We start from the raw sequence: 14,738 nt of genomic DNA, 5'->3' as shown, positions 1-14,738 counted from the left end.
TGATTTCTCAACAGAAACTCATCAGGCCAGAAGGGAATGGAATGAAATATACAAAGTCATGCAAAGGAAGGGGCTGAATCCAAGAATACTGTACCCAGCAAGGCTGTCAATCAAAATTGAAAGTGAAATCAGGAGCTTCACAGACAAAAAAGGACTAAGGGAATTTATTACCACCAAACCAGCAATGCAAGAAATGCTAAAGGGTCTACTGTAAAAAAAAAAAAAAAAAAAGAAAGAAAGAAAGAAAGAAAGAAAGAAAGAAAGAAACAGGAAGCGAAGAAGTAACACAGGGGTAAAGAATAGGAATGGCGACAAATAAGTACCTATCAATAATAACTTTAAATGTAAATGGATTAAATGCCCCAATCAAAAGACATAGGGTAACAGATTGGATAAGAAAACACGACCCATATATCTGCTGTCTACAAGAAACCCACCTCAGAAAAAAAGACGCACACAGACTGAGGGTGAAGGGATGGAAAAAGGTTTTCCAGGCAAATGGAACTGAAAAAAAAGCTGGGGTAGCAATACTTATTTCTGACAAATTAGATCTCAAACTGAAGGACATAACAAGAGATAAGGAAGGCCATTTCATAATACTAAAGGGAGCAATCCAACAAGAAGAAATAACTCTGGTAAACATATATGCACCCAATACAGGAGCACCCAAATACATAAAAAAACTCCTGGAGGATATCAAGGGAGACATTGACAGCAATACAATCATAGTAGGAGACTTTAATACCCCACTATCACCATTGGACAAATCCTCTAAACAAAACATCAGCAAAGAAACATCAATCCTAAATGACTCACTAGACCAGATGGAATTAATTGACATCTTCAGAACATTTCACCCCAAAGCCACAGAATATACATTCTTCTCAAGCGCACATGGGTCATTTTCAAAGATAGACCATATGTTGGGACATAGGCAAAGTCTCTTCAAATTCAAGAAGATAGAAATCATATCAAGCATCTTCTCAGACCACAGTGGCATAAAACTGGAAATCAACTACAATAAAAACAACCCAAAGAAATCAAACACATGGAGACTAAACAGCATGCTATTAAACCATGACTGGGTTACCAGAGAGATCAAAGAAGAAATAAAAAACATCATGACAACAAATGACAATGAAAACACTACAATCCAAAATCTATGGGACACAGCGAAAGCAGTCTTGAGAGGGAAGTTCATAGCTCTACAAGCCTACTGCAAAAAACAAGAAACAGGGGTAATAAATTACCTAACCCAACAACTCAAAGAGTTAGAAAAAGAGCAACAAGAAAAGCCCAGTGTAAGCAGAAGGAAGGAAATAATAAAGATCAGAGCACAGATATACGACATAGAGACCAAAGAAACAATACAAAAGATCAACAAAACCAAGAGCTGGTTCTTTGAAAGGATAAACAAGATTGATGAACCTCTAGCCAGGCTCACCAAGAAGCAAAGGGAGAGGACCCAAATAAACAAGATCAGAAATGAAAGAGGTGAAATAACAACAGATCCCGCCGAAATACAAAGGATTGTTAAAAAATACTACGAACAACTCTATTCCAACAAACTGGACAACCTGGAGGAAATGGACATATTCCTAGAAAAATATAACCTTCCAAAACTCAATCAGGAAGAATCTAAACAGCTCAACATGCCAGTAACTATGGAAGAAATTGAAGCAGTCATCAAAGAGCTTCCGGCAAACAAAAGCCCGGGGCCAGATGGCTTCACAGGAGAGTTCTACCAAACATTCAAGGAAGAACTAAAACCTATCCTCCTCAGACTATTCCAAAAAATTCAAGAGGAAGGAACACTTCCAAGCTCCTTCTATGAAGCCAGCATCACCCTAATACCAAAACCAGATAAAGACAACACAATGAAAGAGAATTACAGGCCAATATCCCTCATGAATGTAGATGCCAAAATCCTCAACAAAATTCTAGCAAATAGGATCCAGCAGTACATCAGAAAGATCATACACCATGACCAAGTAGGGTTTATCCCAGGAATGCAAGGATGGTTCAATATCCGCAAATCAATAAATGTGATACATCACATAAACAAATTGAGAGATAAAAATCACATAGTCATATCAATTGATGCAGAAAAAGCATTTGACAAAATCCAACACCCTTTCTTGATAAAAACTCTCAACAAGGTGGGAATAGAAGGATCATACCTCAACATCATAAAAGCTATATATGATAAACCCACAGCTAACATCATACTCAATGGGCAAAAACTAAAACCATTTCCCCTAAGAACAGGAACAAGACAGGGATGCCCACTCTCACCACTCCTGTTTGACATAGTACTGGAAGTATTAGCCACTGCAATTAGACAAGAAGAAGAAATAAAAGGCATCCAAATTGGAAAAGAAGAAGTAAAGCTGTCCTTATTTGCAGATGACATGATATTGTACATAAAAAACCCGAAAGACTCCATCAAAAAACTAACAGACTTAATAAATGAATTCGGCAATGTAGCAGGATACAAAATTAACACCAAGAAATCTATGGCATTTCTATACACCAACAATGAACTTACAGAAAGAGAGACTAAAAAAGCAATCCCATTTTCCATCGCACCAAAAAAATTAAGATACTTAGGAATAAACCTAACCAAGGAGGTAAAAGACCTATATGCGGAAAACTACAGGACACTGAAAAAAGAGATAGAGGAAGATGTAAACAGATGGAAGAACATACCATGTTCATGGATTGGTAGAATCAACATCATTAAAATGTCCATACTACCCAAAGCAATCTATAGATTCAATGCACTCCCCATTAAAATACCAACGGCGTATTTCACAGACCTAGAAAGAACTCTCCAAAAATTCATCTGGAATAAAAAAAGACCCCGAATAGCCACAGCAATCCTGAGAAAGAAGAATAAAGTAGGAGGGATCTCAATACCAGATTTCAAGCTGTATTACAAAGCCACTGTCATCAAAACAGCCTGGTACTGGCACAAGAACAGACATATAGATCAATGGAACAGAATAGAGAATCCAGATATCGACCCAAACCAATATGCGCACTTAATATTTGACAAAGGAGGCATGAGCATACAATGGAGTCAAGACAGTCTCTTTAATAAATGGTGTTGGGAAAATTGGACAGATACATGCAAAAAAATGAAACTAGATCACCAACTTACACCATACACAAAAATAAACTCAAAATGGGTACAGGACTTAAATATAAGACGGGAAACCATAAAAATACTAGAGGAATCCACAGGCAGCAAAATCTCAGACATTTGCCAAAAGAACTTTTTCAGTGATACTGCCCCTAGGGCAATGGAAGCCAAACAGAAAATAAACAAATGGGACTACATCAAAATAAAAAGCTTTTGCACAGCAAAAGAAACCATCAACAAAACAACAAGAAACCCCACTGTATGGGAGAACATATTTGCAAATGGTATCACTGATAAAGGTTTAATTTCCAACATCTACAGGCAGCTTATACAACTTAATAAAAGGAAGATAAATGATCCAATAAAAAAATGGGCAACGGACCTAAATAGAAGCTTTTCGAAAGAAGACAGAAGGAAGGCCAAGAGACACATGAAAACATGCTCAAAGTCACTAATTATCCGAGAGATGCAAATCAAAACAACAATGCGATACCATCTCACACCTGTCAGAATGGCTATCATCAACAAATCAACAAACGACAAGTGTTGGCGAGGATGCGGAGAAAAAGGAACCCTCGTGCACTGCTGGTGGGAATGCAGACTGGTGCAGCCACTGTGGAGAACAGTATGGAGTTTCCTCAAAAAACTGAAAATGGAACTCCCATTTGACCCAGTAATCCCACTCCTAGGAATATATCCTAAGAAACCAGAAACACCAATCAGAAAGGATATATGCACCCCTATGTTCATAGCAGCACAATTTACAATAGCTAAGATTTGGAAACAGCCTAGGTGCCCATCAGCAGATGACTGGATCAGAAAACTATGGTACATCTACACAATGGAATACTACGCTGCCGTAAAAAAGAAGGAATTACTACCATTTGTAGGCACTTGGATGGAATTAGAGAACATTATGCTAAGTGAAATAAGCCAGTCAATGAAAGAAAAATACCACATGATCCCACTCATTTGGGGATAATGAAAAACATTATAAACTGATGAACAAAAAGATAGCTACAGAGGCAGTAAAGCATCAATCAGACTGTCAAATTACAGTGGTAAGGTTAGGGAGAGGTGGGGGAAATAAGAGATCAACTGAAGGACTTATATGCATGTATATAAGAGTAACCAACGGATGCAAAACATTGGGGGGTGAGGGCATGTATGGGAGTGGGGTGGGGGTGGGGGGCAATGGTAAGATATGTACACATATAATACCTTAATAAAAATTTGAAAAAAAAAAAAAAAAAAGAAGTCTTCACTCTTTTCCTGGGTGTCTGTGGTCCTCTGGGGTCCAGTGGTGGGTCCATACCAGACCGAGGGGCTTGATGCTAAAATATATTGGGTCACCAGTAGTGAACTTGGCCCCCAAGGTTTGCAGATGTTTACCTGCACGTCCCCCCTCTCCCACCCCGAGTTCTCGAGCTGTGACTTTTGCAGCAGGGGATTGCAATTAAGGAAAACTGCAAAGACAGGACAAGCAGAGCAAAACGAGCGATGAGCATGTACAAGCACCTACTATGTGCCAGGCCGGTGCATGTTGCCATCTTCATGTTCCAGGAGACGAACCGTATGCCCAGAAATGTTGGGTCATCTGCCCAGGGCCCTACAGCTGGGAAGGTGGAGATGGGATTTCATCTCAGGTCTGACTCCAGAACCTGACCCAAACCGTGGTGTCTCATGATGAAGCATTTACAAAGGCTTCTTACCCTGGCAGGTTTATATACATGTGACTTAATTACAGGTAACAGGACAAACCAAGGTCATTGTAAAAAATGCCATTGTTCACTGGTATTTAGGGAAGGGGTGGGGGGAGAGGGCAGGTCCTGGAAGCATCTTGTCTGCATGGTTTTGTATTAAGTTGTCACAACAGGAAGCCGGACCGATGGGACTACATGGAGTGTTTGTATCTTAGGGTAGGAGACAGCTTCAAGTGTTTACTGCTTTGACCTAAATTTCTTAGGGCTTGAATATCTTGAGTTAATAAACAGGTAACCTCAGATTGTTCAATCTAAACTTTGAGTATGCATTCCAAAAGTTGGAGGGTAGTTTTAAAAAACAAACAGGGACAGAATTCCAGTTGTGTGCTTTTCAAAATTGTTTTCAGCCTTCAGATTTTGTCTGTGATACTAATAATTTTGACCTAATTGACCAAAATGAAAAAAGGCCCCAAGAGGCCTGAATATACTTGGCAGTATGTGCATGTCATAGGATCTAAAAACTGTGTCAGTGAACAGTATACGATGAAGAAAACAGTGGTCATTACAGCCACGTCGGGGCCTGGAAATCATGTATCTGCAGCGCCATCCCCAGGACAGGAGGAGCGAATGGTGGCACTGAGCCGCCTGCCCACACGGAGTATGAAATCCCAGCCCGCATTTCCTGGGGAGTGGCTGCTGTTGCTAAGATTCCAGTTTGGCCACCCGCCCCCTCAGTCAGAAAGACGGTTGCACCGGGTCTGTGTGGCATTATTTGCCTACAGGCACACTTCGGGAAACCCATGACACGGTGGCACAGCTGTCATGCTCTCGTCCCACCAGAGCCCAGAGGTCCTGCTGAGGCAGCAGGCCTGACCCAGGGGACAGCAGCACCTCTATGCACACAAATAAGGCTTTCTCTTGATTTGGGGGCCCTCCCGTGGTCTCTCTGCGCGCCCCCCTCCCCGCTCCGCCCAGGTCTCAGGACTGGATTGGAAGCAGCAGATCCTATCTGCCTAATGAGTCCCCCATTACCCAAGGAGAAAACTCGATGGCCTTGAAGCCAGGAGCTGGGCAAATAGGGACCAGCACTAACAAGATACCCAGCTGCCTAAGGATGGAAGAGCCAGGTGGGGCTCAGGACCTGGAGGGGCCTTTGGTTCCAGTAGGGCCCTTAGCATCTGTGTATGAGGCTCTGTCAGAAGTAGCAGTACCCCCTCCACAGCTGGAGAGGAAGTCGAGGGAACCCAGGCCACCCATAGGATTCAGAATGATTGGGTTGTGTGGAGGGCAGCAAGGGGATCAGGACAGTGTGTGATTGGTTCCCAGGACCCAGCCCGGCCAATAGATGGGGAATTGGATGATCTCTGCACACCTAGTCACTCTCTTTCCCACCTGCATCCAGTATGGCCCACACCCTGTCTGTGCCAGCAGCATGTAGCTGATGGAGCCAATCGTCACTAGCCTGCACAGGTAGGGAACCCTCTTTTATGTTCCACTAGAGGCCTGGTGCATGAAATTTATGGGGGGTGGGGGAGAGGGGTGTCCCTCAGCCTGGGCTGCACCCTCTCCTATCTGGGACCCCTTGGACATTCCTTTCACAATCTGGGACTGCTGGCTCCTAACCACTTGCCTGCCAGCTCAATTGCCCCCAACTGCCCTCCCCTGCCGGCCTTCCCCTGCCAGCCTGATCGCCCCCAACTGCCCTCCCCTGCCAGCCTGGTTGCCCCCAACTGCCCTCGCCTGCTGGCCTGTTTGCCCCCAACTGCCCTCCCCTTCTGGCCATCTTGTGGTGGCCATCTTGTGATGACATCATGCGAGGGCGTCGTGCTACCTAGACTTTTATTATATAGGATCATTACAGTGCAGTGGAACAAGCACAACAGAGGGAGGAACTGGGTGCAAAAGGCTGTGTTGGTGTAGGTGCTGCACCATTTTGTATGTTATTCCTTCTAGTTATGTCCGGACTCCACAATAGGCTGAAAGTACTTTTAGACTAGAGACCAGTTCTGCCTCTGGCTCCTGCAGCAGCCTCACCCAGGTCAGAGTTCATGGTATGTGGTGGTCAGTACTTCTAAATGGAACAACCAGCCTTGAACCCTGTGGCAGGAGTGGGGGTGGGGCTGATATGTGTGGAGAAGACAGCCTTGCCATCTTTTTAGGGCTGAGGAGGCGGGAAAGCTTCCAGGGCTGGTTAACTCCAGCTCTGCTTTCTGAAAGGGCTGTTTAAAAATCTATCACACCTCAGCTGAGCTGCCTTGGGCGAGTTACTCAACCCTCTGAGGCTGCTGCTCTCGCTGTGAGAGTGGAGCACAAGAAGACCTCAGCCTGGAGAGCTGCCTCAGAACTGTGCCTGGCTGCAGTGAGCACTGTGCCTGGCTGCAGTGAGCACTGTGCCTGGCTGCAGTGAGCACTCAGAAGAGGGTGGCTTCTCAGGACCCCAGGGTCTGAGTCTCTTTATCTTCTTTCATCAGGCACTGGCTCTTTCTAGAACCCACCTTATCCATTCTACTCTGAGCCAGACTCAATATAAGTCCAGAAAGGTCCTAAAGTTTTACGTTTAAGAAAAAAAGGAGTATTTAGCCCTGGCTGGTGTTGCTCTGTGGATAGAGCATTGGTCCATGAAGGGTTGCAGGTTCAATTCTCGGTCAAGAGCATGTACCTGGGTTGCAGGTTCGATCCCCACCCCGGTTGGAGTATGTACGGGAGGCAACCAATCTGTGTGTCTCTCTCACATTGATGTTTCTCTCTCATTCCCCTTCTTCCCTTGCTCCCAATATCTCTAAAAAAAATCAATGGAAAAAATATCCTAAGGTGAGGATTAACAAAAAAAAAAAAAAAAAAGGAGGATTTAAAAAAATGCTTTGGCCTCCTATTGGCTTTTTGAAAGACTTAGGGCAGTGGTCAGCAAACTCATTAGTCAACAGAGCGGCAAACCACGGCTCTCGAGCCACATGTGGCTCGCGAGCCTCAGTTTGCCGACCACTGACTTAGGGTATAACTAGAAGAGAAAAGACTAGGTGATAGTAGTGTGTGACCAGATGGGTGTTTATTTGTCTTTTAAGTAATTATTTAGCTCAGTAGTTTAGTGTCGATCTATGAACTAGGAGGTCATGGTTAGATTCCCGGTCAGGGCACATGCCCGGGTTGTGGCCTCAATCCCCAGTAGGTGGCATGCAGGAGACAGCTGATCAATGATTCTCTCTCATCATTGTTGTTTCTCTCTTTCCCTCTCCCTTCTTCTCTGAAATCAATAAAAATATTTAAATAAGAATTATTTATTATGCAAAGTTTCAAAACAACAGAAAAGTAGAAAGAATAGTAATAGTATAACGAACACCCACCACCTAAGGTTTTTTATTGTGGTAAAGTATACCTATCATAAAGTTGACCATTTTAACCATTTTAAGTGTGCAGTTTAGCGGCCTTAAGGACATGCACAATGTTCGTATGTATACCCTGGGGGAGTGGCGGAGGGAGAGGGTGGAGCGAACAGTGAGGTTCACCTCCAGTTCCTGTGGTGCTTCCGTATTTTGGAATGAGCTGGGCAGGCCTTTGGAGGGGGATAGTATCCTTTTTTTTCTCAGACCGTTATCCATCCTGGCTCTCGCCTTGTGGGAGGTTATAGATTTCACTAGCCTTTTCCTGAATGGCCAATGGTTTCCAGTCTTTATTTTTGCCCTTCCTCATATGATTAATAATGTGCCAAATGGGTGTCCACCCATCATTCACTGAATAGTTATGGAGCATCATCTGTGAGCATTGTCCTTAGGCTGTCGACAGAGGAGGACCCCTAAGGAGCTCGCTGTCTAGTTTGGAGGAAAGACATATACACACAGGAAGTGGAGCAGAGAGAAACGTCAGCCCAAAGAGACTTGCAGAAATAAGCGCCAATAGCTTGTCTGGCCTGATGGCAATAATCTATTGCACACTATTGCATAGTAGGCACTTTTTAAAAAACCCCTGGGAGATAGGTAGATAGTATCAGCCTATATTTCAGATGAGGAAGGCAAAGCTCAGAGAGGTTCCAATAACTTATCCAAGGCCACCCAGCCCTTAAATCCAGGAGTTCAACTCTCTGTCTCAAAGCCCAGCTCATTGACTACACCATGGTGCTTTGTTACCAGATGTTAAAAGACACGGGAATGTAGAGAGGTGGGAAACTAACCGTAATTATTACCCACAAGATACTTATTAATTTGGAAATTTAAGTTGTTCTCTTTTACGTATAATTGTCAAAATAATATTGTGCTAGCAATGTATGGCGGTAAAGAACATTTTCATAGGAAGAAATATGCCCATAATCTCACCATCTTAATCTAATAAATGCTATTATTTTTACGTATGTCCTTCCAATCTTTGCCCATGGGTGTTGCTATTTCTACATAGTGCATATATTATTTCATGATTTCTTGTTTGGTTTTATATACATTGTAAACATTTTTATTAAGTCTTTATCATTTTAAAGACTGGATAATATTCCATTGAGGGGGTAAAGCATAATTTACTTAACCAACCTACTCTTTTTGGGTTTCATTGGACAGTTTCTAGTTTTTATATTTTAAAAAAGTTGAAGTGAGATTCTCTGTGCATTTTCTTTTTATCCTCTTGTGAATTATTTCCTTAAGAAAATTCCCAGGACTCAGTTACCTGGTCCAAAGATTTGAACCTTTTGGGGCACTTGACCTGTTTTGCTGAGGCTCTGCAGAAGAACCGTACACCATTCCTTGCCACCAGCAATGGACGAGGTGCCAGTTTCCCTCAGCATTCCTGGCATGTGTGTTCCTCTCTGCTGATTATTTATTTCAAAATATATTTTATTGATTTTTTACAGAGAGGAAGGGAGAGGGATAGAGAGTTAGACACATCGATCAGCTGCCTCCTGCACACTCCCCACTGGGTATGGGCCCGCAACCAAGGTACATGCCCTTGACCGGAGTCGAACCTGGGACCCTTGAGTCTGCAGGCTGACGCTCTGTCCACTGAGCCAAACCGGTTAGGGTGCCGCTCTGCTGATTTAAAAGGTGTAACATGGTCCCTTGGAGTTTTTAATGTGTGTAGCTTTGATGCCTAGGTAGCTTCAATACTTCCCACCATTTGTTTACTATTCTGCATTTTGTCTGTATGAATTGTGTGTTCCAAGCTTTGTTCATTCATTTCTTGGGGCCTTGGTAATAGTTTGTTTTATATGAGATATTTGCGTATATGGCACACTCAGCTGGGTAGTTTACAGAGAGGGACAGTTTATAGCCATGTGGGCGAGGTTTAGGGAATCAATGAGGATGGAGCAACCCTCTGGGTGAACAGCCTGCCTTGACCACCCAATGCCTCAAGAAGCAAAAAGGGAGCAGGTACCAGTCCCCATAAGAGTTGGGGTCTGAAGGGGGCTCCCTGACAGGAACTGTGGCTTTGATGGAGGGACCCGGCCAGCCCAAGATGACTCTACAGGGAGGGAGCCAGGAGAAGAGACACCCCACCCTCAGTCTGCTCTCTCCCTCCCCTCTCCTGCTGGTGCCTGGAGCTCCCAGCACTGACCTCAGATATGCACTTCCCAAATTGTGAGATGATTTTAGGAGGTTTGAGGATAAAGATTTTTCAAAGTTTAATAGTCATGTATTAAAATATGCACACACATTAAATGCTTATATTTATGTATGTAATAACATATAATATCCATTATTTCATAGATTTAAAAAATGTTTTTTATTGATTTTTAGAGAGCAGAAGGGAGAATGAGAGAGAGAGAGAAACATCGATGTGAGAGAGAAACTTCAATCGGCTGCCTCCTGTCATGCCCCCTACTGGGGATGGAGTCCACAACCCGGGCAAGTGCCCTGACCGGGTGTTAAACTGGCAACCTCTCTGTGCATGGGATGATGCCAACGCAACTGGGCCATACCAGCCGGGGCTTCACAGATTTTTTTCTTGTTTTGTATAAGGCTAAACTGTATATTTAATTTTTAAAATGGACTTGGTTTGGTGGACTCCCTAGAATGAAAGAACACATGGTGTGGAGACATGGCAAGCAGACTGAAGTTTGGGGGAATGGGCTCCCCTACAGGGACTTCCCCATAGCACCTCATCCTTTAATCTCCTGTGTACACACATGTGCACACACGCACACACACACACACACACATACACACACACACACACACATACATGCGTGCGCGCGTGCGCACCCTGAGATAACTATCCTGGGATGCCAATGTCATTCTTGGGCCAATTCCTGGTCAGCAATGGTCACTTGTTCCTGATTTCCCAAGATTACAAAGGGGATGCAGGAATGCAACGGAAGGTTGCTGAGCCCCATTCACATTTCCTCTCATCTAACTAATAGCGGAGCCAGGAAGGGAACCCCGTATCTGCTTGTGCTTATTGAGCAGTGCCCCAAATGCTGCTGGGCTACCCCTAAGTCCCACAGCCCTAAAACCTGGCCCTGGGCTGAAGTGTCTCCCACAGCAGAGCCAGAGGGACGGAAGAAAGGGGAGCCAGGCTGGGCCCACATTCAGGTGTAGAGGGAGGATGAGAAGTACCATCTCCCACCGCCTTGGCTTGTGGGGACATCCCAAAGGATGCTACACAGCTCTACCTGGTGATCAGTAGCTGGACACCCTCTCCTTTCCCACCTGGGAAAGTTGGTTAAAGGCCCTGCCTCCCCCGCCCCCAATTCCTCAACCCCCCGGAGCCCCCACCCCTCAGAAGGAGTGGCGCTGACGGGAACCATTCAGTAGAGCAGCCACTTTGTGTTATCTCCTCCTCTCCCCTGGGAGCGCCTGCTCCTCAGAGAAGGCCCCTGGCGTGCACATCTGTGCAGAGCATCTACAGGACAAACCAGAGGATGTTGGGCAAAACATAGATTACATTATGACTTATTATGTTACTCAGAGAAGTGGTTGCCAAAATCTCTTTGATAAGTGGCCGTATCTTTTAGGAAAGTGAACAGGTTGCAGGTTTGGAGCCATGCACACTTGAACTTCGGGAAAGCTTTGCTGTCCTCAGCCCTGTGGGCACAAAGATTGGACATCCTGGTTTGCTGGGGGTGGGCCCAGATTATGTCTGTCTGACCCCTTTCATTTTTCGAAGTAACTTGATTTGGGCAATAAATTCTGGTCACACTACCCACAGGGACATGTGACCAGTCTCTAGAAAGAACATAGAATTGGGGGACTGGCGGGGATTTCCAGAAGTCTTTTAGTTCATTATGTTGCTGGGAAGCAACAAGCAGAACTCAAAACCCCACATCCAACCCCTGCCCTTGCCCCTGTCAGATAGCTGGTATAACCTGCTATACACCTAGGCTATATTGCTCCTAGGCTAAATCCTGACCAGCATGTTACTGTACTGAATATTGTAGGCAGTTGTAACACAATGTAAGTGTTTGTTTAGAAGAGGTAGTAAAAAATGGTACCCTATATAATTAGCATAACCAATGGACACAGACACTGGGGCAGTGGGGGCTTGCCTGGGGTGGGAATGGCTGCAGGCGGGGGGGGGGGGTCAACTGGGGGAAAAGGAGACATATGTAAAACTTTAGACAATAAAAATAATGGTATCCTATACTAGTACAATAAAAGGCTAATATGCAAACTGTCCCCTCGATCTGGAGTTCGGCCAGGGGGTGGGTCCAGCCTGCCAACTGCCTGTGGCCCCTCGGTCTGGCTGGCCCCGCCCCCAATCAGCCCTTCCCACCCCAATTGGGGGTGGGGCCAGCCGGCCAACCTCCTGGTCCCCTCCCCCTGGCCTCCCTGGCCTGATTGGCCCTGATGGGCGGCGGGCCAGCCGGACCCCACCCGTGTACGAATTCGTACACCAGGCCTCTAGTAAAAGATGAAGATGGTCCACCTGTAAAGGGCACTCACCATGAGTAGAGCTGCAGGAGTGGAAGCTGCTCTAGGTGCTTCAGTGAGTGAAGGTGAAGGCCTAGGACATGGTGTACACAACTGTAGACCTTATACACACTGTACACTTAGGCTACACCAAATTTATGAAACAACAGAGATGAAATCAAACACAAGAGAAATGTGCAATCAGGAGACGCGGTAAACATGAGATGCATGAGGCTGCTGCTGCCATAACGGCATACAGTTAGTCTTACAGCAAACTTTTTTCTTAAGTAGAAAGAGTACATTACAATGAGGAACATACAGGAAATACATAAACCAGTGACATAGTTGTTTATTGTCATTAGCGAGTATTAGGTACTGTACGCAGTTGTCTGCGCTGTGCTTCTCTATGCCTGGCAGCGCAGTGGGCTTGTCCACACCAGATCACCACAGACCCGCGAGGAACGCGTTGCACTATGATGTGATGAGGGCTGAGACGTCACTAGGCAATAGGGATTTTTCATCTCCATTGTAATCTTACGGGACCACCATCGTATATACGTGGTCCATTGCTGATGGGGTGTCGTTCTGTGGCATGTGACCATGCTAGATGCTGGAAGCAGAGTGGCACTGGGTCCTGGCCATTCCTGTGGGTGTGGTGGGTTTGTGGCACAGTGTTCTGAGCTGAGGACACAGAGAAGGAGTGGATGTTCTGCCTTCACTGTGGGGGGAGGGGGGCAGGGTGGGGGGCGCTGCAGAGAGAAGCAGCCTGGGAGCACAGTCCTGAGGATGAAGCAGCCTTTTCATGGTGGGCAAGATGGGAAGGGCTTTCCAGGCGAAGGAAAGGGCTTGAGCAAACGTTCGAGGTGTCTGAGAAATAGATGCAGTGGGTGGGATTGGGAGCTGGTGCAGGCTGGAGAGTCCGTGCTGAGAGGTGAGTAAGAAAGCCCTCTGGAGTCTCACAGACTGGCTGAGTGGCCAAGTTATTTCACTTCTCTCAGCCATAGTTTATTTATCTGTATAATGGGAATAATATGACCTACTTCACATGGTTTGTGAGAATTAAAGGATATATTGGATATAACTCAGCCAGCATGGTGTCTGGCATATACTACTGTACATGCTAACAAAATGTAAATCATGGCACAGTTTCTGCTACTACTAATAAAAGTGGGCTCTTCTTTTCCAAAACATATGGCTTGAGTCACTGGAGTGAGCTGGCAGTGATCCACTCCCAAAGCAGGTCTGGCCTGATTTCATTTAGGAAGATGCTATCTGGTGCAGGATGTGAATGGAAGAACACTCAGATGACTGGCTGGCTTGCAGATCTGTTGCCATCTTTCTCTGACAGTTGTATCCGGCAACAGTGTGGGTCTTGACATCAGTGAATGCATTTATTAATTAAATTTTATTCTATGAATATTTATTGTGAACCTGTTATGTGTCAGATCCTGGGTCCAATGTCTGAGAAGAATATGATGAAGAGGCAGAGAGAGGAGAGAAAAAGCGCAATTCTTTCCAAATCTGAGTTTATCAAATCAGAAGTTATCTGGAGACCATAATTTCGCTGCTTTTCGTTACCCCGTAGCTGGAAGGGGAGAAAAAAGATGTCTTCCAACGTGTCTCTTTCATTGGAGTGTGAGTGCCTCAAGAGTTACCACTGTGGAGACCAGGTCACGTGTCCATTTGGTTGCCCAACAGATATTTATTGAGCACCTACTATGTGCCTAACACTCTTCTAAATACTAGCTCTTTAAATGGTCTTTGAGATATGGAGAGAGCTCTTTCCTTGTCAAATAGATTTGGAAAGAGAAAGGTGGGAAATGCATGGACTGTGTTGTCGTCTATGCTGGAATTAAATGCTACTCAGGGGAGTGATGGGTGGGGGGAGGCTGGGAGGAGAAGGGTCTCCACTCCTGTCTTACAGCTCTGTCTCTATGGAGTGTGTTTCCCTAAAGGACAGCGTACGGTCTCTCCCATCCAGGATGTCACATGTCACTGTGTGTCTGTGTGTGTGGGGGGGTGTTTCATTCTGTTCATGCAAAAAGCATCTACTTACTCTCCCCT

Source organism: Plecotus auritus, assembly GCF_963455305.1.
Source record: "Plecotus auritus genome assembly, chromosome: 6".
Lineage (NCBI taxonomy): Eukaryota > Metazoa > Chordata > Mammalia > Chiroptera > Vespertilionidae > Plecotus > Plecotus auritus.
The sequence above is the reverse complement of the archived record's forward strand: the minus strand, read 5'-3'. Positions refer to the sequence as shown.